Here is a 25201-nt window from a genome sequence, read left to right on the forward strand (position 1 = left end):
ATCATCATTTCCAAAACATTGTCTACTTGGGCCCTTGGTATAAGCGCCTCTTTTTTCCCCTAACCCCATCCACCATTGTGAGTCCTTGATCAATTATGCATTATTATTGTTATTTTGTGTCGTATACTGTCTGTTGTCTCCTTTCACCCACATTTCTGTTACCCATCTCCCTCAGGCGGCGGGGGGAGCTATATATCCAACTTTGTTTTGGGTTCCCCTTTTCTTGTCTTTCTGTTCCCCCAACCCCCTACCCTCATGATACCACTACTCCCATTACTGTTGCGGATGGGTTTTCCTGTCCTGAATTCCATGTGTCGAGAGCTCTTGTCTGTACCAATGTGTGTACTTAGGTCTATCCAGATTTGTAAGGTAGAACTGGGTCATGGTAGTTTGGGGGTGGGGTGGGGGCTGAGAAGGAAGCATTCAGGAACTAGAGGAATGATGTGGGTTTTATCGATGCGCTACTGCACCCTGGTTGAATCGCCCCTGCCTTGTAACCCTTTTGTGGGGCATGTCCAGTTTTCTACAGATGGGCTTTGGGTCTCCACTGCAACACCCCTTTTTCACATAGATATAATTTTTTTTTTATCTTTTCATACCTGATACCTGAACCAGTTGATACCTCATGATCACACGGGCTGGTGTGTTTCTTCCATGTGGGCTTATTTGCTTCCCTATGAAATGGCTGCTTGTTTAAGCTCAACCCTTTAAGAGCCCAGACATTATATCTTTGATAGTCAGGCACCATCCGGTTTCATCACCACATTTGCTTATGCACCCATTTTGTCTTCAGTGATCTTGTGGGGAAGGTGAGGATCAAAGAGTTTCAGGTTGTTAGAACAAAGTGTTCTTGTGTTTAGAGAGGCCCAAAGTCTGTCTGCTATCTTAATACTTAACATCTAAATATATGTACATTGACCTATCCATCTCTTTCATTATAAAATATAATATTTACATATATACATGCCTATCGCTATACCTCTATAAATGGCTTTTGCGTCCTACTTCTTTCCTCTATTGCCTTTCACCTTCCTCCTGTCCCACTATCATGTTCTCCCTCCATCCAGCTCTCAGTAATTCCTCTCGGATACATTGCACTTGATCAAACACCACCAGACATTCTACACCCTCCTCACCATCAATTTTAGATCTCTGCCTATTCCCTTATCCCTGAGTTTGTTGCCTCCCGCTCACTCCCCCTCCACACCCCCTCCTCTCTTATGTCCCCCTGGGGACCACGGGTCTGTTGTTGTCTCTTTGGGATTGTTTGTCCTGCCTATCTTATGTAGACAGACGTAGAGTGAAAGGAGAAACAAACAAACCCAGAAGGATAGTTTCAGGTCTGTGTGCCGACCCTTATGTGTGTTTTCCAATCAAGTCTGATGAGGTGCCTAGCCCTATCTATCCCCAAGCCAAAGAGTCAGACGTCTATTTTCAGAATTCCCCAGGGACTTTGTTACTTTGCTCCCCTTGCCGCCCTACTGCACTCCTTTAGCATTTTGCTCTGCTGTGCGTGGGGCAGACCAGGCACACTTTCCTCATAGAGTCTCCAGTGCTGTCCTCAAAAGTGTGATGGGTCAGTGAGGGAATGCGTGTCTCTTGGTGGGGGCATTAATAATGACAGTAACTACACTACAGGTAAAATACTAAGGACTATATCTTATCAGAGAAACAAAAGATTTATACACAGAAAATTATAAAATACTTTTAGAAGAAAACCAAAATAAACGTACACAAATGGAAGAAATGTTCCATGATTCTGGATAGGAAGACAATATAATAGAAATGTCAATATTACTGAAACACTTTATCAATTCAGTGCAGTTCTAATCAAAATCCCAGCATAATTCTCCAAAGAAATGGGGAAAAAATAATTTTATATGGAAAGGAAAAAAATTCAGGTTTAAAAAAATCCCAAAGTACTATTAAAAAACAAAAATGAAGTAGGAGGCCCTTCTTTCCAAGATTTTAAAAATCTATGTATCGCCAAGATAATAAAAATATTTTACTATTGGTCTAACAATTGATTGATAGTCCAGTGAACATAGAAATACAACCCAGCACCTACAGACACCTGATATTTGATAAAAGATTAAAAGACACAGAATGGAGGAAAAGATAGCCACTTCAATAAATGGTACTGGAAAAATTGGTCTCCAGCTGCAAAAGAATGAAACAGGATCCATACCTTACACCAGGTACAAAAACATATTCAGGATGGATTAAGGACCTCGTATAAGCCCTGGAACCATACAGATCGTCCAGGAAAATATGAGGATAAAGTTAGGGGCTCTAATCAAGTCATAAAGATTCTACTAAACACAACGAAAGATACCCACTCCACAGAAGACAAAATCAAGCATTGGGACCTTCTAAAAATATTACATCTAGGTACATCAAAAGACTCCATCAAGAGTAAAAAGAGAATCTGTAGATTGGACAAGCATATTGGGTAATGATATATTTGAGTAAAGGACACTTATTTATTTTTAAAATCTGTGGAAAACTACAGCATCTAAATAAGAAAAATACAAATAAGTCCGTTAAAACTGGGCAGAAGACATGAACAGACAGTTTCTAAGGATGGCATCCAGGTATGAAGAAAGACTTTCATTAGCCATCAGAGAAATACAAATTAAAGCAACAATGAGATACCACCTCACACTGATACTCTTAGAAAAATTTTGAAAAGTAACAGAAAAAATAAATGCTGGAGAGGATGCACAGAAATTGGAATGCTCCTACATTGCTGGTGGGATTAGAGAATTTTACAACCATTATTGAAAATAGTATAGCGCTTCCTTAAAGTGCAGATACAAATACCTTATGATCTTGGAATCTCTTTACTTGATACATACCCTAAAGAAATAAAGAACAAAGCATGAACAGACATATGCACACCCAGGTTTATTGCAGCAATTTCACCAGTAGCAAAAATATGGGGCGGGTGCGGGTTGGGAAGCCCATTTATAGAGGGCTATGGTAAAATACAAACAAAGGAATATGATATACCTCTTAAAAATAATGACAAGTCTGTCAAACACCTCATGTTACAAACAATATTGGTGAACTTTATGCTCAGTAAAGTTAGTCAATTCCATAAAATAAATATTTTATGACACCATTTTACAATGAAAGAAAGGAAAATAAAAATTATATTGACAGCAAAGGAAAAGACTTTAACGATGGTTACCAGGCCAGTGCCAGGGGGAGGGAGAGATAGATATGTAAGGAGGGGGAATGGGTGTGAAAAGGTGGGGGAGTGGGTGCGTGGGGGGGGGGGAGAGAAAAAGAAGAAAGGAACATGTATATGTGGAATTTAATGAGATACTGTCCCTGTTTTGATGATATGACCTCATCAAATCATATAGTATGTTTTGATAACATGCAATGACATATAGTATGTTTTGATAACATGCAATGACATATAGTATGTTTTGATAACACACAATGACATATAGTATGTTTTGATAATATGCAATGACATATAGTATGTTTTGCTTTTTATTATATTCCACAAATAAAAGGGAATATAATTTTAAATTCTTTTAAAAACAATAAACTTTAAGAAAAGAGGGATTAAAGAGTAGGGTAGCAATCTTAGAACTCCTCAGGATTCCTTACCCATCAGTCCTTACCACTGGTCTCAGTGGTTATAAGAAGCAGGAGATGAAAATGGAAACACACAAGCAAACAAAAGGAAGGGCATGGTCACCACTGTCAGTAACTGAAAGGGGCAATCTAGACAGATTTTCCTGAAAGAACATCAGGGCTTATTATGAAGGAAATTGAGAACTGCATTGTTGGGAAGAGCAGGAGAGCTGTGAGAGGAATAATATGTTCCCATCACAACAACGGACCCGCACATTCCCGGAGGGGAGAAGGGGCTGTCTTGCGAGGATTTCATTGGCAAACATTACTCCATTGATCTTACAGCCTCTATCTTGCCCCTTCCGTCTTCTTTTCGTTCTCCAAACTCAAAGAGCTCTTAAGGGAATCAGATTCAAGTTTCTCATAGATACCCAAACTGCTGTTTTAACATGGTGCAAATCAAAGGATGCTGACTTCTTTGAGGGAAGCATATAGCCTTAAGAGATGGGAAGCATATAGCCTTAAGAAGTATGTAGACCTAGATGGAAGATTTGTTGGGAGACAATAATTTCATACTTTCATTTTTTTGCTTAGTAAAAGTTTCTATGATTTTGCACCGATTCCTGTTTGATTTGCCGTAGTATAAGACAGAGGCACTTATGCCTTACCTCTCCCGCATCCATTCAGTTGGCGTGTACATTCACTTCTCTGTCGCTCCAGTCCCAGGTCAAGAGGTATGTGAAGTCAGTAAGGGATATAAATATTTCCAAATGTGCCCTGGGCCAGGCAAAAGATTGCTGGTTTACACCTATGATGGAGAAAAAAAATCAAAATGTTCTTCCTGTAGAAGCTCTGAGGAGGCTGTCTAGGCCATGGCCAAAGAGAGGACATGGCCAACCTTAAAAGGAGCTCTGGGATGTCCAGAAAGCCAAGTAAGCCAGGAAGAAGTACGAGGTCCTAGCTCAGCCAGCACACCAATCAGCACTTTCCCTGGTGAGAGCAGGGCATGTGGCTACGGAGCACAAGAGCCAAACGAGTTGCATCAGAGAACAAAGCTTAGCTTCACGCCCCCTCCAAGTCACCCCTACATGATGACCCCCCCATCTCCCACTCTGCAGCCCCTGATCCCTCAGATACCACTGGCAGAAGAAGCAATATAGGAAGGAGAGGTTTATTTAGAAGAGTGGGCATATACCAAGAGACTGACAAGCCGAAGGTGCCTAAAATACACGTATTGACAAGTTTGTCTCCTTGCTGCCTGAGGGGAGTTAAGACTTGGAAAGAAAATTCTAAGAAAAAGAGGCTATATTATCTTTGCATGTCTGAGTAAAAGGGGCTGTAAGTGTGAAATTCAGCCATGTGCCCTGTCATCTATTTAGCTCTGCTATTGGTTTTAATTGATTTGTTCAAGTAGCATGTCTTGGGTAGAATTTACATTCCAGCCAGTAATAACTGGGGTGCAGCTTTCAGGGGTCAGACTTTGCATTAGGCACAGATGATTAGAACAAAGCAGGCACAGTTCTTGCCTTCGTGGAGGCTGTAGTAATACGCGAAGAGGAAATGGGTGATAACTTTTATGAAGCTCCTTTTGTATGCTAAGTGTTTCATATATATTATCTTTATAGCGCTTCACTGCAATCTCATTTTGTGGATGAGGATGGGGGAGAACTAGTCCATGCTGAGATGGAGTAAGAGGGTTACGGAGGATCTGGAGACTTTACACACAGGCCCACACATTTACATGCACACACGTGGATATACCAATAAGCACACAAGGATACATATGCATGTGTGTGTGCACACATGGGCACGCGTGCACAGATGCGCATACACATGCATGTGTATACACAGATACACGGAACATTTTGAAAGGTACCATGTGTCTTCCATTAACCAAAGTCTTTGAAAAATACCTGTCAGTAGATTCTGTGGCGTTTCTGAGGAGACTGTCTTCGGAGGTGTCCTCAGTCCAAGCTTATCCCTGAAGCCATGGGAGAGAAAGCCTTTTTTTCTAGGCCAGCGTGTGGGGAAGTTAGCCCCCCACAACTAATCACGGGTTGGGTAGGCACAATTGTACGGTTGAGATATATAAAGATTATAGTAGAGTCAGAGGGAATAATAGAGATAGGAGAAAGGGTAGCTTTCATGGTAGCTTGCTCACCTCAGCTCCTCTTGGGGGTCCACGTGGAGGTGGGAGATGAGAGGGCAGGAGAGAGCTCTCCTAAGGTTTTATTTCTAACCAAAGCTTATATATCTTTGGGGGCATGCAAACCCTCTGGTTACCGATAACGACCGACGTCATAGGAGGGGGTTGTAACGTAGGTAATACAAGCAATAGGAAGGGGATGATCTAGGGGTGTACACGCAATAGCAAAGGGAGGGAATAGGGGTACATACGTGGCAAGATGGGCGGACCCTAGATTCAACACAGTGGCCTAACTTTAGTCATCCTTGAGTGGTCCCGGGCTTGCCTTCGGGCACTCTTGCAGGGAAACAATATCAGAAGGGAAGTGAGTCAGACTGTACAGTCTGGTAGCTCTAGATGGCTGATAACCTCTGACCTGCTTTCATTAACCTCCTAGTGTACAGTCGTTTACCATGTGTAGCAAGCAGCGTCTTGAGTTTGACATATATTTGGGGGAGATCACTCAGGAGAAATCTTTCTGTATCCCTCACCAGAGGACATACCAGGACATGGGTTCCATCGGTGGAAGCTAAGGGTGGTTTGAGCCCATAGAATTTTCATATTTGCCAGCAGATCTTGATTGACCTGTGATGCCCCATCTTTGAAAACAAACAAGCCTAACAAGCAAATAATGTGAAGGTGTTGGCATACATGAGCTGGAAGGGGGTGGGGGGCGTGTCAGGGTAGGCTTTGCGTGTTTAGCAAATCTGCTCAGTTGCTTTCCATGGGCTACACTGTCACAATTGATTGCTAATCAGAAGCCAGTCTAGGGACAGAAAGATATAAAAACCGTAATCCAGTTAAACAAGATTAAAATGTTTAGAACCAAATAACCAAAGGCAAAAGGATTTTTATTTCAGAAAATTTTGGCTAAGGGAAGCTTTTAATATTAACATTAGCCGAGCTTCCCGGTGGGCAAAATAACGTGCAGAACCAGAGAGAAGGCAGAGATCTTGATGCTCCGGTACACACAGTAATACCAGTCCCCTGGGAGAGTCTTCCTTGTTTTGTTTTTTTTAGTTTTGTGCTTTGGGAGGCATTTATCACATGAGTTTCCAGATAAGGGACATAGAACAACATCAGGGACAGTGTCTTTGCTGGCAGTTTTACAAACAATGCAAATGTGATTCATGAGGCTGCGGCTTCAATCAGAGCTGGATGGAAGCCAAGGGGATTAACAATGTGATTTTCTAGATGCACGCGAGTTTTTCTGAAGAAAGCTGAAATGATATCATCCAAACTCAGAGATTCTTGGGCACTTCAAATGGCAGGGGAGAGAGCTTAAAAGCTTGACTGGAATTAAAATGTGTTTCTTAGTCATGCTCATGGCTGCCTTCGATTTAATCTTTAAGACATACCTCAGGAATGATCTGTTCCAAGAAAATTTTCGTGTTGCCTTGATGGCAATTTAGGTGCTCCTATAGGTGGCCCAAGGAGGCCTGGTGGTGCATGGTTATGCATCGGGCTGCTGACTGCAAGGCCAGCTGTTCGAAACCACCAGCTGCTCCTTGGGAGAAAGGAAGGATCTTCTACTCCTGTAAAGAGTTACAGTCTTGGAAACCCATAGGGGCAGTTCTACCCTGTCCTATAGGGTCACTAAGAGTAGACAGTGACTCGATGGCAGTGAATATAGGGGCTTCTCTATGCAACCACAGTGACCTCTGCACCTCCCCCCACCACAGGGTCCCCATAGTATTCTCTGCTGACGCATCTGCATAGGAGATTGAAGTCCTGAAAAAGAGGAAAGAGCTCATTTCCATTTCCATACCCAGCTCACACGACAGTCTCAAGCTTTCCAGGTGCGTAGTAGGCCTGGGGATACGTTAGCGTGCTACTGAGCCAACGCCGATTCATGACGAACCCATGTGTGCCCCAGTAGGCTGTGCTTCCTTCAGTTTCCAATGGCTGATTTTTTCAGAAACAGTTCCCCAGGCATTTCGACTGCTTCTAGGTGCCCTTGAACTGCAAACCTTCTATTTAGCAGCAGAAGGCATACACCATTTTTACCGCCCAGTGACTCCCAAACTCGGTGTCGTTCTTGGGGCGGGGAAGAGTTGTACTGAGAGGTAGTAGTGAAAGCCTTGGGCTTGTCACCTGATTGTCCTTACGTTCTGTCGCCCTCCTGCCACCCTGTGCCCTGTGGACCAGGAGGATACCCAACTCTGTGCCGTCTTCACAGTCGTCACCATGTCCGAGCCTATGGTTATAGCCTGTCTGTCAACGGGTTTTGTTGTGGCTCTTCCCTTTCCCCCAGCTGACCCTCTACCAAAGTGCCAGGTTCAAGGGCTAGGCTATCCCAGTTGCTCTTTAACTCTCAAACTCCATCTCAGCATGACCGACCTCGCTTATCCTCGTCCGCAACACGTGATTGTGGGGACAATGTAAAGGTCATGCGTATGAAGCACCTAGCAATCAGTAGACACTTCACGCAGGTAATATTATTTGCTCTTTACCTGTCAACTCTACTCTCCAGGCGAGCAAGGCTGTGGAAAGTGAAAACAAATAAAACAAAATGAAACGAAAAGATGGCTCTTCCCCTCCATCTTCTCATCCGTAAGATGGGGTTAGCAAGATGACTGAGGAGGGTAAGGGAAGTGCTCAGTGTAAAGCACTCAGCCCCATGCCACCAAATTGGCCTTGTGCTGTGTCCAGCTAGTGTGACGGCTGTATTCTTTTGCAAGATCAGAGGGCTGATGGTTTGAGGTGTGGCCCATGGTGTTCCTGACACAGAATCAGTGTTGGTCACTCTGAAGCAGTCCTTGAGAGTGCGGCTGACAGCTGACCCTGACCTCACTGGCTATCCTGGCCGCTTCTGCCTGGAGATTAGGTCTCTCGGAGCATCCTTCTTCCGTGTCTAGCCAGACAGATTTAGGTTTGTGGAAGGATATGTTGGTCCTTTATGCCCTTCTCTGCGAGGAACATCTTTCTGCCTCTCTCGGGCTGATCTTTCCCTCTGCCTGGGTGGCAAACGATGGACGCAAGACAACACTTTCTACTCCGGTTCCGGAAACCCGCTGGGGCAGTTCTACCCCCTCCTATTGGGTTGCAGTGAGTTGGTATCTACTCAATGGCAGTGCGTTTGGTCTGCTGGAAAAGAATGAGTGGGTGAAGGGAGACGTCGGACAGGGCAAGATATGACAAAATACCAATTTATGAAGTATCAAGAGCTCATGAGGGAGGGGGGAGCGGGGAGGGAGGGGAAAAATGAGGACCTAATGTCGGGGTTTGAGTGGAGAGAAAATGTTTTGAGAATGATGTACAAATGCGCTTTACACAATTGATGTGTGTATGGATTGCAATAACAGTTGTATGAGCCCCTAATAAAATGTTTGGGGAAAAAAAAAAGAATGAGTCTTTCTGGTGCGCAGGTTCAGCCACCAGCAAACTGGCTTCTCTCCTGGCTTGGCCTCTGTATTTCCTGTGTCAACATGGGTGAGTAACTATCTCACTCTTCGTAGGAGGAATGATGGCGCTTTCTGATAGCAGAGATCGTGTGGGGATTCAGTGAGGAAATTCACGCCAAGTGTTTGGCTGGTTCCTGGAACCGGACTACCATCCTCAATATTCTTTGCAGCTACTCCTGATTTGTGAATCCCGTTTCTCCGATGTCTGTTCACAGCCTTTTTCTCTGTGGCACAAACTCATTTGAGAACGAATTCCTGTGAAAGGAGCCAGTAAAATAAATCTTGGAGTCATGAGGTTCCAAAGAAGCTTTCCCCCAACGTCCCCAGGCCTCAATCCTGGGCAGGGATGGGTGCCCACTGACCCATCTATTCCAGAAGCTGCAAGAGCTCCCTCGCTGACCTGTCTGCCATTGAGACCTTTGGGCTTGGCTACATCCCCTGCCAGCCTCACTGACCTCCCACCTAACCGGGCGCCTCTGGCTACAGTGGGTTTTCCCCAGCCATTGTCATACCCATTGCACGTTCTGCTCTATAAGCTGAAAGGGATTAGGCAACTCCTTTTCAGTATCGTGTGAGAAGTGGCATAGAAAGTGGTTTTGTTGAGAAGAACGTATGATTTTGTGAACAGAAATATAGCGTCCTGTGTACTACAGTCTAAGAAAGAGACACAAGCTAAGGGTATGGGAGGAAACACACACACACACACACACACACACACAGCCATCTAGTCGATTCCAACTCGTAACAAGCCTCTATAGTGTTTCTGAGCCCATATGTCTTTGTAGGAGCATAGAGCATCATCTTTTTGTGTGTGGAGCAGCTGCTGGGTTTGAGCTGCCAACCTTGTGGTTAGCAGCCCCCTGCTTACTACACACACACACACACACACACACACACACACACACACACACACACAGACACACACACACGCAGTAGATGAGAATCTAATCTCTTTGAGTGTGGGGGAGTTTCTCTTCCTGACGCTAACAGTTTTGCTGATCCTCACTTTTCCTGGCTAGGATCTACATGTGCCCCTTAAGTCTCTGACACCTGCTCTCAGCCCAGCGCCGTAAGCAGTGTGTCCAGCCGGTCTACCCTGCTCTCCTTCTTGCTGGCAGAAGCCTCTGTTGCTATTCACCCCTCTGTCCACGGGCTGTGAGATAATGGAAGATGGGGCCATTACACTCGCTTCCTTTCCTGCCTCAGCTTGTGCTCCCTGAGGACAGGGTTCTTGGGAAATGTCCAGCCTGAGTTTTTTATGTGGAAGGAGCTGAGATCCCTAGGTTCTATAGAATGTTAAATCATTCATCTTTCTGGAGGGATGTGCTGATCCAAGTGAGCCCATGTGTTTGAACTATTGCTTGAATAGGCTATGAAGAATCCATAAACCTTATCATATTTGATTGGTATACATAAGGTCAATCCTCAGGTTACTCATCGACCCTCCTCGCTCTTTGCTCTGGGGTCCCTGACATGTATTCACTTCACATGGGCTTTGGGGTGACGGCTTTGAAGGACATGAAGCTGACTTCCATCCCCTCTAGGAGTGCCAACAACGCCTGAGCCCCAAATGGATTGTGGGCCTGATCAGACATTCTCTGTGAAGTAACACCTGCGGAGCTGCTCGATCTCCCAGAGAACACACAGCCCCAAACTGCCCCACGGGCTGCAGACAGGAGCGAAGAAGAAGATACCCCTCTTTCAGCCCAGGGTCTGGCTCAGTGACCGCACCTCCCCAAAGCTAATGAAAACAGAAAAGTGGGTGAAAGGAGACATCGGACAGTGTAAGAGGTGACAAAATAATAATTTATAAATTATCAAGGGCTCATGAGGGATGGGAGAGTGGAAAGAATGAGGAGCTAATGCCAGGGGCTTAAGTGGAGAGCAAATGTTTTGAGCATGATAAGAGCAATGAATGTACGAATGCGCTTTACACAATGGATGTATGTATGGATTGTGATAAGAGTTGTATGAGCCCCTAATAAAATGATTTAAAAACAACCAAGTGCAGTAGAAGTTTTGGAATTGGGGCCCTCAGTCAGTTGACCAGTCTGTTACAGGGAGCACAATCTTCCTTGGTGTTTTTCCTTTAGCACCACCCATCTTGTCCTTCCCCGTCTCCCCAGCCTCAAGCCACACCTTCTGTCTGACAAAGGTGTGTCTGCTCCTACCTCCGCCTCCCATAGCAGCCAGCATCAGTTAACTTCCACCAACAGAAGTCTCCTCTAACTCTCTTGAGCTAAGGGAGACTTGGGGTTCTAGTGATAAGAGCTGAATGATTTCCTGTGCTTCTGTTCACTGTCAGCCAAACTCTGCTGACCTGCTAGTAAAGTAACCATGACCTGTTCTTACTTGGGCATGGCGGAATCTCCTTAGTTACCTGGCTATTGCTTCTCTTGCCTTGTCCTGGTGGACCTGTATTGTACCCAGGGTTAAGCCCTTGCTCTGTCTCATTCTACTCCCAAATTCTCTATTTTCTCCTCAGATGTTTAGGACATCTCTCTCCTACCTGCTGCCCCAGGCAATTACAGCTGAAATCATAACTTTCCTCCTTTAACCTGATCCCTCTTCTGGATGTAATGGCATCAGCAGTCATGTTTTGATTCCTCCCACCTCGTTCAATTTCCAGCTGACGATCAAATCTGCCAGTGTTTTCTTTCTACACATTTCAAGTCCATATCCTTCTCTCTAGCCAGTGCCTGCTGCCTCTGCCATCACTTGTCTGGGCCACTGCAACCCCTTCTACCTGACGGCCTAACCTTCCTTCTCCTCCCATAATCCCTCTTTTCGCATACCCAGCTGGGCATCAGGACCTTGACTACCACTTCCATGCTGGGCCTGTTGTGAACTTGTAAACCATGTCCTGGGGAACATTCATGTGTTCCTCAATAAGAAAAACGTCATCGTCTGGTGAGACGAGTTTGGTAATTATTGAGTTCAGCTGGTTTTGAGAACGTTCCGATATGTGGAGCCTTTTCTGCGCCTGTGCCTTTTTTAGGTCTCAGTGGTGAGGATATTTATCCAGGAGCAATAGCTCTCCCAATTTCTTGCCACAGATTTTATTCTAAAAGGACACCTTTTAACCTCTCTTAAGACTCTTTCATTACCGGGTGGTCATTCTCCTGTTACACCTCTAGCTGATCAGTCTGTAAGCCTGACAATGTCATGTCTCCCTCATCAGCAGGCAGTGGGTGCAGTGGAGCTCACCAATGAAAGGGAACCCACCCGAAGGAATATTTGCATGATGCTAAGGCCTTCTCCATACTCTAATCAGACTTCTCTGGGATTCCCTCAAGTTTACTCAAGGATAAAACATAAGACATCCTCATCTCATTGCCTGGCATTGTTAGAGCCCCTCCGTACGCACTTGGAGCACAGGATAAGCTTGTGAAATGGGTGGGCCCTGCTCATGAATTTTTCTGGGGCTTGACAGTGCCTTTGTTTTCAATTCCATTAAGCATCAGGGTGGATAAACTAGACAAACCCATTTCTCTCCACTGGGCCACCCTCTTGCCTTCCTTTTTCTTTCCATGTGAATCCACAGGATGCCGATAGGGTGATGTTTCCATCAAGCCCAAACCTCTTGTCCTGTGCCAGTGCCTCATCTCATTCAACTCTCTGGCCCTTCCCTTGAGCCAGCAGGTGAGGCTCAGTGGATGATAGCTAGCCGAACAAGAAGGGCAGAGTCAAGAAGCATCCAAGCTACACTGACAATCCCCAAAGGGCAAAGGGCAGGTCTGGGCTTCTTAGAGGGGGCTGACCCTCATGGCCGTCCAAGTCCTTGGGCTGTGGGAGGAATGAAAGCCCGGTGTACTGTCAGGCTGTCTTGCTCTGTGGTTTCCTTATTTTGGCATGTAATGGTAGGCCCTCAATCCTGGGAAGAGGGGATGCTATTTCTATTGGTCATTGATTTATTCCAAAGGGTACGGTGGCTATGTCAGGTGCTGAGATTTAACAGGGCAGAAGCATGCCTGCAAGTCGAAGTAAACATATGAGTGAAGGCAAAACTTTTGCTAGTACATTCTCTCAGACAAAAGTGGGCTCTCTGCAGAGAGCATGGGGGGCCGCCGGGAGAGACACATGGAGTGACCAGGAAAGGAGGATGGAACCCAGAAGAGAACCCTGAGGTTGTGCCTTCACTGTATACGCCCTCCCTCCCTGGCTGGTCTCCTCCCCCATCTACTTGGTGTGGTGTGTGTCTTGGTGGCAGGTAATGTTGCTGGCCCTGACTGGGCATGCCCAAGCTTTGAGTGGGTAGGCGTAAGTGGACGTGTGACAATTCTTCCTTGCTGATTGGTGAGCCTAAGGCGGTCGACTCCTTTCTCCTTTAGCTTCCTGCCGAACAGTTATGGAATCGGTTACTAACTGCAGGGTCAGAGGTCTGAGGCTACCAGACATTCTATGGGGGAAAAGATGGGACATTCAGTTTCCATACTGACTTCCAGTCTTGGAAACCCTGTGGATCAACTGTTCCCCTCTGTCCTAGAGGGTAGCTACAATTGGACTGGACTCAACATCCGGAGGGTGGGTTGTTTTTAGTTATTTACAAGGATATTTATCTCCTTCGTCTACTAAATGGGCATCAGGCATGGCCATATTGTAGTCTTGGCACAAACATCAGTGAGAACGTAGTTGGAGATTGATAGTTAGAAATCGGCTCCTTGGAAGCAATATAGAAAAACCTAGTGATGAAGACAAGAAAAAGCAGTGAGAGGCCGGAGTCAGTGGCCTCGGAGAAATGCAAGGAAACCTGTGGTAGGAGCGCTTCTACGTGGATTCATTGTTGCTACGTTCACTTTCTTTTTTATCTGTGTCCTTGTTTTCCCATAAGAGGGAATGCTGGTGGGGTAGTGGTTAGGTTAGGCGGCCATCAGCAAGGTGGACAGTTCAAAACCAACTGCAGCTCTGGGGGAGAAAAATGGGGCTTTCTATTCCTATAAGCATTTACAGTCTCAGAAACTCACAGGGACAGTTTTACCCTGTGCTATAGAGTCACTATGAATCAGTATTGACTCGATAGTAGTGGGTTTTGTTTGGGGTTTTTTTCTCCATGAAATATATCAAGTGGAATTACTTGGAGTGTGTTTGTAGGCATGCTGTCTGGGGGGTTAAAGATAAAAGTGTCCTGGGTATAAGGCATTTGACATGTCTTTACCCTCATGCCCATTTCTCTGATGACAAGATTCAAGCATTCGGTGCCTAAAACTCCCAGTTCCAAAGCAAGCTGTCGGCCACGCTGCTGGAAGGTGCTTTCTCTGTGCTTTTCCCACCCAGCTACTAAACCCAGAAGCCATGCCTTCAGAAAAAACATTCTCCCCTTCTGCTTCCATCCCCTCTAGGGACTATTTGCTTTATCATCAATCTCAGAGGGCTTTTGGCAAACACTCGGACTGGCTGTTGTGAACACTTAAAGCGCTTAATTGCTAACTGGAAGGCTTCAGGTTCGAGGCCACCAAGATGTTTGGCTTCATCTAGGAAGGAAAGCGTCATGATTGCCGTTTGACAAAGCAGCCGTTTATAACTTCTCGAGGAGCACAGGTCTACTTTGGCAGAGACAGGTCGCAGTGAGCTGGAATCCACGCTGTGGTACCAGGGTTGGACCATACACTGCTCTTCAGCCCAACCACACCGCGGCTTGTATTTGGAGTTGTCTCAAAGGTTACAGCGCCTACTGTTGTATTTACGTTAAAGAGCTCCTCCCTCTTCCCTCTGCTTTCCCTCGAGTTCCAGCATCTCTGTTCCCTGAGCTCCAAGACCCCAGAGCCTTGTAGCCTCTCGAGTTCTAAGCTGCCTGGAGTCAGGCCCCTCTTCCCTGACTCTCCTGTGTCACGAATCAAGGACTTGTTCCTTGACAACGCCTGCTTGGAGAAACTCCTCCCCAGCAGCCTGAGGAAGAAGAACCTCTTGTCTTCAGAACGGAAAAGAAGATAGTTTTCTCTCTATTCCATTCTCCAAAACGTCAGGCTCATAAAAGGGATACAAATGACACCCAGCAGCTCTTATCAGCGTGGTAAAGAATTGCTACTTTCGATTTTATTGCCTGGAAAGGAATTCAAATCTTTTAAAAACAATTCAGGTTGATGAGCGAAATTAGATGTGTGCGTAGAAGTGACTTGCTTCAGCCTGATTTAAAAGGGTCATGATCTTAACCTTGAATGCCAGTGCTTTGATGGAGTGGTGGAGGCAGGCTGGTGCTTGTATGGGAAGTCCTGGTGTCCGTCTGGGTCTTGGGGCTGACAACCACACACAGGAGCAGGCTTCGGGAGCTGGATGTGACTCCAGGGGCCCCGAACTGTCCTTCCACTTCCCTCTGGCAGCATAGGATGCTCAGTTCCTGCAGTCATGCTTTGAAGGCAGACAACGCCTTCGCAGGCTCTGGAAACACCAGAGGGCGAGATAAGGAAACCGTGCGAATCAGTTTGGGACTTTGCTTTGCTCGTATCTGAAAACCATTGGAAACTGGTGCTGAGCAGTGGAGGTCTGAGAAGTGAGTTGGCAAGGACCCCTGAGGTTCTGTGCGGCAGCTCCTCAGGTAACCTGATTGTAAGCATTTGCTGTAGTTGGAGTACTAGCTTGCACTTCCTCCAAGCAGGATGCCAAGAAGCTCAGGGGCCCTTTGTTCCATGATGTATCCAAGTCTTCCACAAGGACCGTGTGTTGGCATTCAGAGGGACCAAGTGCTGGGAATACCGCTTTCCTCTGTCAGGCAATGGCAGAATAAAAGGCAGAGTTGCCGCCACTTCCGTCAGGACTCCATCCTGAGCATGTGTGAGAGTGATAAGATGAAGAACCATATTTGGCTTCTGTGCCCTCCAGGTGGCAAGGAAATTATGGACCATTGATTAAAATCCAAGTATCCATCAGCTGATGCTCATCGGCTCCGCCTGGCTTCTCTCCTATAGTTGATCTTATTAAATGGATCGTGCCCGTGAGCCGACTCCATTTCATTTTTCTGCTGATATTAACCTTCCCTCATAAATTGTCTACGTGTAGCATATTCTCACTTTTTATTATGGTAAATTGCACTTCCTGCAAAACCGGGAACCTGTCTCTATTTCATCTGAAGGATCTGCAAATGGTCAGTAATGAATCTCCAAGCCCGGAGGCTCTAAGCGAGTGTTCCAGCCCTCTGCTCAACAGGACAGGCAGTTCAGGCTGTATTTCTCCAGTGAGGCAAACAGTGAGGGTGGAGGCCAATGAGGTCTAATGATTGACTAGAGATTGTTCAGCTCTATTGGATTTTTAAATGCACTTAGTCAATTATATATATTTTCCCGATAGCAACATCACCGTTATTTTCAGATCAAAGCTAATATCAGGAGGGAAATAGAAAAAACAAAACCCCAAATGAGGAGAAATCTCCCCAGGGTTGTAGTACTATAATTTGTGGCCCAGACTTACTGAGTTGTTAAGCATGAGATATAGGTGTGTGTGTGTAAGAAATAATTACATTCAGTAGGACAGCACTAGTGTTTGGTTACATTTCCCTTGACTCCTAAATATCACTGTATCTTGCATTTACCCACCTTTTAGTTCACTTTTTCATTTTGATGGCAATCCCCATATGTGTCAGAGTAGCACTGTGCTCCATGCACTCTTAAGGACGGATTGTTCGGAAGTAGATTACTAGGACTTTCTTCTGAGGGACCTCTGGGCGGACTCCAATGTCCATCCTTTTGGTTGGCAGCTGAACATTGTGCACTCCACTCCACCCCTTTACTCCTCGCCACCGCGCAGTCTAGGAACTTCACTGGTATGGTCAGAATCAACTTGATGGCAATGGATTCTTTGGTTGCCATTTCATTCTGTTTCTCTTGGGCAGATAGTGTGGGGTTTTTTTTGTTTGTTTCAAAAGCACTTTATAGGACATGGTATTGACCCAAATGAGAGACTATGGAAGCCATGCAAAGTATGAAAGCATTCGTTCCTTCTGGAAGCTTGGTGCAGTGGTCCTGTGCCAGGCCCTGGGTCCAACACGTGGCAGTGATAACACGCTCGCTCACCCTTCAGCTGCTCACCTTGAGGGACTCGGGCTGCTTCCTGACATAGAAATCCTTGGGGAACTGAGATCCCCCTGACCCGGGAGTTCTTGAGGAGTGGCAGGAGCCTGTAGCTCTCCAGGCATCTGCTCCTCCGTCGCCACCATCCTTGGCACTGTCTCTTGGTGCAGGGCATGCCTAGGCATCAAACCTCTATGAGCAAGGCCCGGAAAGCGCTTTGATTCCTCTGACCCACGTCGACAGGTTATGGCTGAAGGTGCATGGCTTTGGCACCTGGAAAGTTAGGTTATACTGACTTGGTGGGAGATGTTGGGTAAATCATGCTGTCTCCACATTTCGGTTTCCTTCTGTAGACTGCAGAGCGAGAGGTCGTCGTCGTCGTCGTTGTTGTTTTCTTCCCGTTATTGTCAGGGCTCAGCGTGGCACCAAATGAAGTACATAGGTTGCAGGGCCGCGCAGAGCATACAAAGGACCAGGGACAGAGCTCTTGTGAGGTGGTGTGTGCACAAGGGAGCAAGCAGTTGCCCCAGCCGGCAATCAGCATCCTCCTCTGGTTAGTTGCTGGGAAACACCTTCTGTGAAGCCCTGGAGGCAGCTCAACTTTCTCACAGAGCTTTTGAAGCTGCCCAGCGTGAATTCTGAAACACCTCCCACCACACACCTTGCTGTAGGTGTGTGTTCCCTCCCGGCATCTTCCAGCGACCCCACCACCCACGCGAAACATGCCTTCTGTGCTCTGTTGGCGACATTTCTTGTTTATTCCCTGGAGCCGGGAGAGTTGCGTTTCCAAGAAGCTCCAGCAAGGGATGAATGAGATGGAAACAGATGGTTTAGTTAGGAAGGACCAGATCCTGGGAGGAGAAGAGACTGGAGAAGGAATTGGCAGCGTATCAAGGTCCCCAAATTAGAGCTGGAAGTAAGGTTTCTCCAGACTTGGGAGCCATGGGGAGCTTTGGAAGAATGTCATGGCGGCTTGGTGGTGAAAGCAAGGCTCCAGGAGCCACTGGCTGCAAGTCCAGCGTGAGCAGGAGACGTCGTTGGGCCAGAAGCACGGGTCACAGGGAAGAATGGCACAGCCGGGGTGGTGCAGTGGTAACTAGCCCCTCATAGGTCTTGGCATAGCTGAGGAAGCTCCCGCCCTATGGGGTAGGCTTTGCAGATTTCCTTACCAGCAGGCTCTTGGTCTCAGCCACTTCTTGCAGTCAGCTCCTCCCCTTGGCTGCAAAGGGGAGGGTAGTCCCCTCCCTCGTGTGTCAGAGGGGTGACACTGCATGGAGGGAAGGGTTCCTAAATAGCATGTTGTTGTAGAGGCAGTCGAGAATCGTTTAAGTTTGCTCCATATCTGTCCTTGGGAAAATGCCAGGCCCTGGGCTTCACGGGGAGAATGTTCCGAAGTGTTAGAGTTGGGGTTTTAAAAAGATGCTAATTGCCGACAAGCTTTCATTAGCTCCGTTCACACTGTTGGGTGGGGGGGTGTCTAGATAAGTGGCCAACAATTAACACGTACATAAATAATCGGTGGCATTTGCACTTTGTAAACTAAATCCTTAGCAGTGCTGCTGGAAGGCTTCCATGCGGAGGTTTTTTCCACTCCATTTGCTATTCCTCTAGGCCAAGACAAAGTGAAATGGCTCATACTTGAGAAAGGCATGGGGAATAATAGTTTCAAGCTGCTGAGAGCGTGTTAACCTGAAGGAGGCAAACCTGGCTGCTGGCGATGGTGCTTTCTCAGATACAAGAAGAGAGATCCTTTCGTTCCATTAGCGTTGCTGGGCCTTGGCCCCAAGACAGGCTTACTTACTTCACCAGTTGTCCAAGCCCTTTGGGGAGCAGCCTGACCAAAGAGAACTAATGTAAGTCATTCGATACCGTTGGACCCAAGTGCGAATCCAGTCTCTGCAAAGGAATAGCTCAGTGGTCTTGTACAAAACTCGCACCCAGACCCAGGTCTCGTTTTCTCCTCTGCAAAATGGGGAGAAGAGCCCTATCTACCTAGTCAGTCAGGACAGGAAGAATTTGGGCGGTGAAGTGAAGGAGGTGTGGGGTCATTCTTGGGAATGGTTCACTTTTGTTCCCAGCTCCATGGGAGACAGAGAGAAGGATACCTGGGGACACTCTGTTTCCTGCCTGCAATGCTCACAGCTATGCGTCTGCTGCCTTCTTTGCGTTGGCATGGTAGATTTGACCCCTGCCGACATGTTGAAAGTCTCTCCGCCCCAGCCAGAGTGAACTTCCATTGCACATCCAGCATCCAGTTCAGTCAGCAGGACTTGATTTGCTCTATCAGGAGCACCTGAAGCTTGGCCCACCTCTACTTCCTTATGGGAACCATGGGTTCAAGTCTCAGGTGCCCAGGTCAGGCTGGAAGTGCCCCCCAGGAACCCACAGGATGGTAGGTCAGTGTCTTCTGCAATTTTGATCCCAGCTCTGTGGATGCCACTGGCCATGACAGAGGTAGTACTGCGATTCAGGCTGTGGCTAATGCTTAGAGGTGGGGGGATACATGCCTTTCCACATTCTGCTGCTTCACCTGCCCCTGGACTTTTTAGCCAGAGTGCAACCCAGCCAGTGTACCTCATATGCAGCCCCGGCCCATCTGCCAGTGGTGGCTCTGGTGTTGCTATGATGCTGAACAGGTGTCCGCGGAGCTTATAGGCTAAGACTGGCTAGGAAGAAAGGCCAACCAAGCTTTGTTTCTTGAAAACCAGCCAAGGAAAAGTGTCTGGACCTTAAACACTGAAAGCATCTTAAACTGATCGTGGGGATGGCATAGCACCAGAGAGCATTTCCTCCCATGGTGCATGAGGTCACCATGAGTCGGGTTGTCTGCTGATTCAGCAGCAGCTAGCAACAATAATAGCCTACCAGAACGCTTATCTCTCAAGATGGGCCACGTGGGTGTCCATGTTGGATGCACAGTATGTCAGTGTGCACGTAGACATACGATTTTGCTTCTGTGTGAGGCAGACACTGCTCTCCGTTGGCTGCCCACGTCTACCACCCCCGTTCTTTCCACAGGTTAGATGCCACCGTGACCCTCTGGGGGCTCCTTCTCTTTTCAGAGACGGCTAGGAAAGGGGTCAGCAGCATCCTTTGGAAGTGCCCCGTCCCCCGCCCCTAGTTGCTCTTCTCAAATTCTGTGTTTGCTACAGATGTCCCACAGACTGACTGGGATGGTTTGGCTAAGCTTTGCAGATGCACAGCAATACCGGAAGCCCGGCTGCTGGGCTGGAACGAGCATTGGACCAACATGCAGACACCCTTAAATCTCTTGAGATCTTGCGCTGGCTTCTGCTTGGGCTGCACAAACCTCACATAGCACTCAGGTCTCTCCTGCCTGCTTCGGCTTGATTTGGGGGAGTGTTCTCATTACCATGGAGAGCCCCTGGCAAACAGTTAACCCACCGGGCTATTAACCGAACAGTTGGAGGTTCAAGTTCACCCAGAGATGCTTTGGGGGGGGTAAAAAGGCCTGCTGATATAGTTGCAGAAAAATCAATCATTGTAAACTCGATGGAACACAGTTCTTTTCTGACGCACATGGGGTTACCATGAATCAGAATCAATTTGATGGCAACTGGGAAGTCACCACCATGGTGCCCAATTCTGGGAGAGATGCAGGTAGATCTGTCCAGGTGAACGGAAACAACCTGGCTCTTCACTGGCTAAAGATGAAAGGCTAAAAGCCACTCTGAGCAGGAGTTTGGCTTATATCACCATGCACACAGGAGAATAGGACAGGAGAGATTCCCTCTAAAATCTGTTTCTATAGCGGCCTACTGAGTCCTGTGACCCACTCGATGGCAGAGATGGAGGAAGCTTTTATGATGGGATGCTGGAGGGGGCTGTGGTCAGTCTCGTGGCACAGGCACACAGTGTGGTACCATTATGTTCGCTACGGTTGATGCCATGGTGGTGGGGACTTCTGGTCCGCTCTGTGCACAGATGGGTCCAGGCAGCAGCTGGGGTCTGCAGGCTTGCCTGCGGCGTGTTGGAATGACTGAATGAGGGGTTCGCTAGACAAGGGGACTTCACAAAGTTTGTGGAACTTTTCCATTGTCTTTCAATTCCATCTTTCAAATTAACTTTTTAAACCCATTCACTTCTACAAATCCAGGAGAGAGACTATGGAATAATGATCAGATGGGAGGCTTGGGTGGAAGGAATGATGAGGCCCACGTGCTAATTGATGATCTATAAATGGGCCTCTTGCTAAACTGGAAATCTCACATGCATTTTCTTTAAATTCTCACAATAACCCCAGGTGGGAGGTGTTTGTCTTAAATTAAAACAGACCTCAAGATGATAGTTGTGTGAAAATGATTTATGAAGATGTGCCCCTAGGGAAAGAGAGATAGTGAGAGAAGGAGGAAAGGAGGAGGTGAAACAGAGGGTACTTGGGTATTTTCAGGGAAAACTACTTTATATAATACTGCCATGGTGCACTGGTGGGCACAAGATATTATCCATTTGCCCAAACCCATAGGAGGGCACACATTAACATTGAGCTCTAATGTGAGTTATAGACTTCAATTAATAATAGTACATTTATGATTCCTCCCTTGTAACAAATGTACCAAACCACATGCAGGATGTTCATAATAGGTGAAACAGTATGCATTGAGAAGGGGGAAAGGGGAACTCTCTACTTTTTTGTAAACCTAAAACTACTCAAAAAAATAAAATTGATTAAAAAATAATATAGGCAACAAATGTACATATGTGCTTGACACAATGGCTGTATGTATGGATTGTGATAAGAGTTGTATGAGCCCCCGATAAAATGATTTTAAAAAATAATATATGCAAGAAAATAAAGGGAAAAATTTAACCAGTCAACCAGCAAGGTACTGGACAAACCACATGGGGAAATGAAGGAAGCTAACCAACAATGCCATTTTGCCTCTGACCTACAGAGGATTCCAGATGCATTTTGAAAATCCACCTTGGAGGCCCCATCAGGGAACAAGGTCAATGAGAACTGTATCTCCGTCAACCCCAGTCCCTGGGTGAGGGCTACATTTTTCGGTGCCACCGGTGCCAAGCAGAGTTCTTGCCTAGGACCTGGGCAACAGAATGGCAAGTATGTAAGTAAGTTCACCGGGAGCCACGGTGCTCAACACCCACAGGGCAGTGGGCAAAGCTTCCCTCGGGGATGAGGAGGCTGAAGCCCAGCGGGTGGAATGACCTGTGCAGAATTCCTCAGTTGAAAACTAGCACAACGGGAGTCCAATGAGTTTGGGTTTATCACACCTTTGTACCCGGCTTGTTCTGAAGATGGAGGGGAGACCTTGACTTGTCTTGATGCAGATTTCATTCCAGAGGGAAAGGGAAAGGGGGGCCTTAGAAGAATGATGCGGGGCGTGACATGTTCATGAACATGGAAGGCGCTGACCCCAGAACTGACTGTGCCAGTAATTACAGGGGATGTGGAGACGTTCTTGCTTAATCTGCAGTCGCTTCTCTTTTCTTTGCCTCTATCCCATTCTCTTTTGCTCCCTTGGCTACTTAGCTCCCCATGGGGAAAAGAAGCTTCACAAATTAGCTTGGTCCTTAATTGGTAATGGAAAAAGTAGGGCAGGAAAGTTAGCCTGCCTCCCTGGGAGGTTTTCGGATCAATTCTACCTGTCAATAGCTTCCATACATGAGGCTGAAACCGTGTGCCAAGGCTCCTTAGAAGAGCCAGGGCTTCTATCCGCTCTCTGGGATCACGGCAACAGAGAGGATTTCCTTCACCGCTTGCTCCTGTGGTGACAAGCAGAAGACCCCTCATGTTTGCAGGAAGGCCACACCTCCCACTTCACAGAACTGTCCCCTCTGGAGCAGGGCTCCCAGCGGGGAGAGCTGGAGACAACATCGGCACTCTCAGCGATGCCATCGTTTCCAAAGAACTAGGATTTGGGGGTCATGACCCCTCATGGTGGCATAGGTTTCAGCAGAGCTGCCTGACTACTGCAGGCAAAGAAAACGTAGCAATCTGTTTCTAAAAACTAGCCACTGAAACCCTTACGGGGTGGCCATAGAATATTGTCTGAGAGAGTGCTAGAAGACGGGCTCTTTGGTGAAAGACACTGAAATTACCAAGTGACCACCACAAGGAAGTTGAGCCTCATGAGGACACACAACTCGGCAGTGTTTGGTTCTGCATTATATGGGGGCCACACGTCTGAGCTGACAGTGGTAGCACTAATGACATTTTAGATTCTGCTTATTCTTTGCCACTTTAACATGTCATTGGGTTTCATAATTTCCCCTCCAGGAGGCAAGCTTCAGTCTACAATGTTTTTTATCAAGCCGGGAGCTCCAGTGAGGTCAATCTGTCATGGGGCAGAACCGACTCTCACTTCTGTGTCTGTCCAAGTCATCTCCAGGTTCATCTGACCATTTGATCTTTTGCTGACAACATCCAAGTGCAGGACTTGGAGTTTACCAGTTTACCTTGTTGAAATGAAAATCTGTAGACTCAGGACCCGGCATACAGCTTGGCATCCTCCCTCCTTTTAGGTGTTGGGAGATACCGCCTGGAACCTTCTTCTTGAGGTAGAGGAGATAGCCACAGTGTGTTTAGACACACAACCTTCCCTGGAGAAGAAATTTATGGGGATGTGTCACATAAGAGAAGGAGAACTTGGGTGACACGAGAGAGAAGATTTCCTCTCGGGATCCAAACTAAAATCTGGGCAAGTCAAGAATACATGACAGTTGAGAAGGCCAACTTGCTTCCTGGTCGAGTCTTGGAACCCTTGAATTTCTTTCTGTTTGCTTGCATTTCCGTGCGACTGGGGACTTAATGTATCTCACAGGCCTTGGCAGACAGGAAAGGCAAATGCTGTCTACCCTTTGGAGATCAGGCAGACTGGAATGGGAGACAAAATGGCATTGGGGTAAATTGGTTGAGACAAGTCTAGTCTCCCAGGCCTCGTTGTTTCTTCTGGGAATGATAGCCTCTTTATGGGCTGGTAAGGGCAGATTTTGTGACCTCATCCCAGCCTGGCTCAAGACAGATTGTCACATGTACTCTCTCCTGTAGGGTGCTACTTATAAAGGACTGAGATGCTAGCGCTCCCCTGGGCAGCCTCATCATCTTTCTTCCAAGTGCTTCCTTTGTTTGCCCATGAAGTTTGCACACTTCCGTGTAGAACAGAATTGAATGGAACTGTCATGCCAGGATAGCATGTGGGCTTTAGCATCAGGCGAACGTGGACTCAGCTCCTTGTTTAACCATGCACTTGCTCGGTCATGGTGTACCCCATTTTTTCCCTACTCAGCCTCATTTGTCAGGAAGAACATGTCTGATCTCTGTGAGCTGACCTGCAAAAATATTCTTGGTATAGGATGTTAGCTGCTTTAAAAAAAAAAAAAGTTTCATTGAATTGAAAAAAGTTTTCATTGAATTGACCTATCATACAATTCAATAGTTCAATCACATCAAGAAGAGTTAAAACATTTAACTCTTCTGATGTTTAAAACATCAGATTTAAAACATTTTCTTGGTTGTTGGACTTATCATTATTAGCTCTTCATTCCCCTGCAATCTCTTCTTCCATAACTCCAAGGAACCATTCATCCAGTTAATGTCTCTATAGATTTACCTATCCTTCATTTAATATACAGAAAATAAAATTTTAAACTAACAATAACAAAATAAAACAGACAAAAACCTCAGTCAAAAAGATAGCCGAAAATATGAAAACTAGAAAGACTTTAAAATGGATCCAAACATTTTCAAATGATCAGGTATTAGATTTTAACCTGATTGCATCTGCAGTCATCCACTTCCCAATGCATGGTGCATGATAGCAAAGCCACGCTTTATGTTTTCATAGGAAGATTCATCCTAGTCACATTTAGTTCAATAATGTTTTTTTAATTTTAGTTTGATAATTCTTTTTTTTTAAATTGTTTTATTAGGGCCTCATACAACTCTTTCTTTTTTCTAATCATTTTATTAGGGGCTCATACAACTCTTATCACAATCCATACATACATCAATTGTGTAAAGCACATTTGTACATTCATTG

The 25201-nt window shown here is 46.3% G+C and overlaps 1 protein-coding gene across 1 annotated transcript in view; it reads left to right on the top strand.

Moving 5' to 3' along the window:
• GRID1 (glutamate ionotropic receptor delta type subunit 1) overlaps window positions 1-25201 on the top strand; it is a 902002-nt gene that overhangs the window by 525107 nt on the left and 351694 nt on the right. The gene's annotated exons all lie outside the window — the stretch shown is intronic.

Source organism: Echinops telfairi, unplaced genomic scaffold (genome assembly GCF_000313985.2).
Source record: "Echinops telfairi isolate 266 unplaced genomic scaffold, ASM31398v2 ScPeMD7_2010;HRSCAF=2546, whole genome shotgun sequence".
NCBI classification, from domain to species: Eukaryota; Metazoa; Chordata; class Mammalia; order Afrosoricida; family Tenrecidae; genus Echinops; species Echinops telfairi.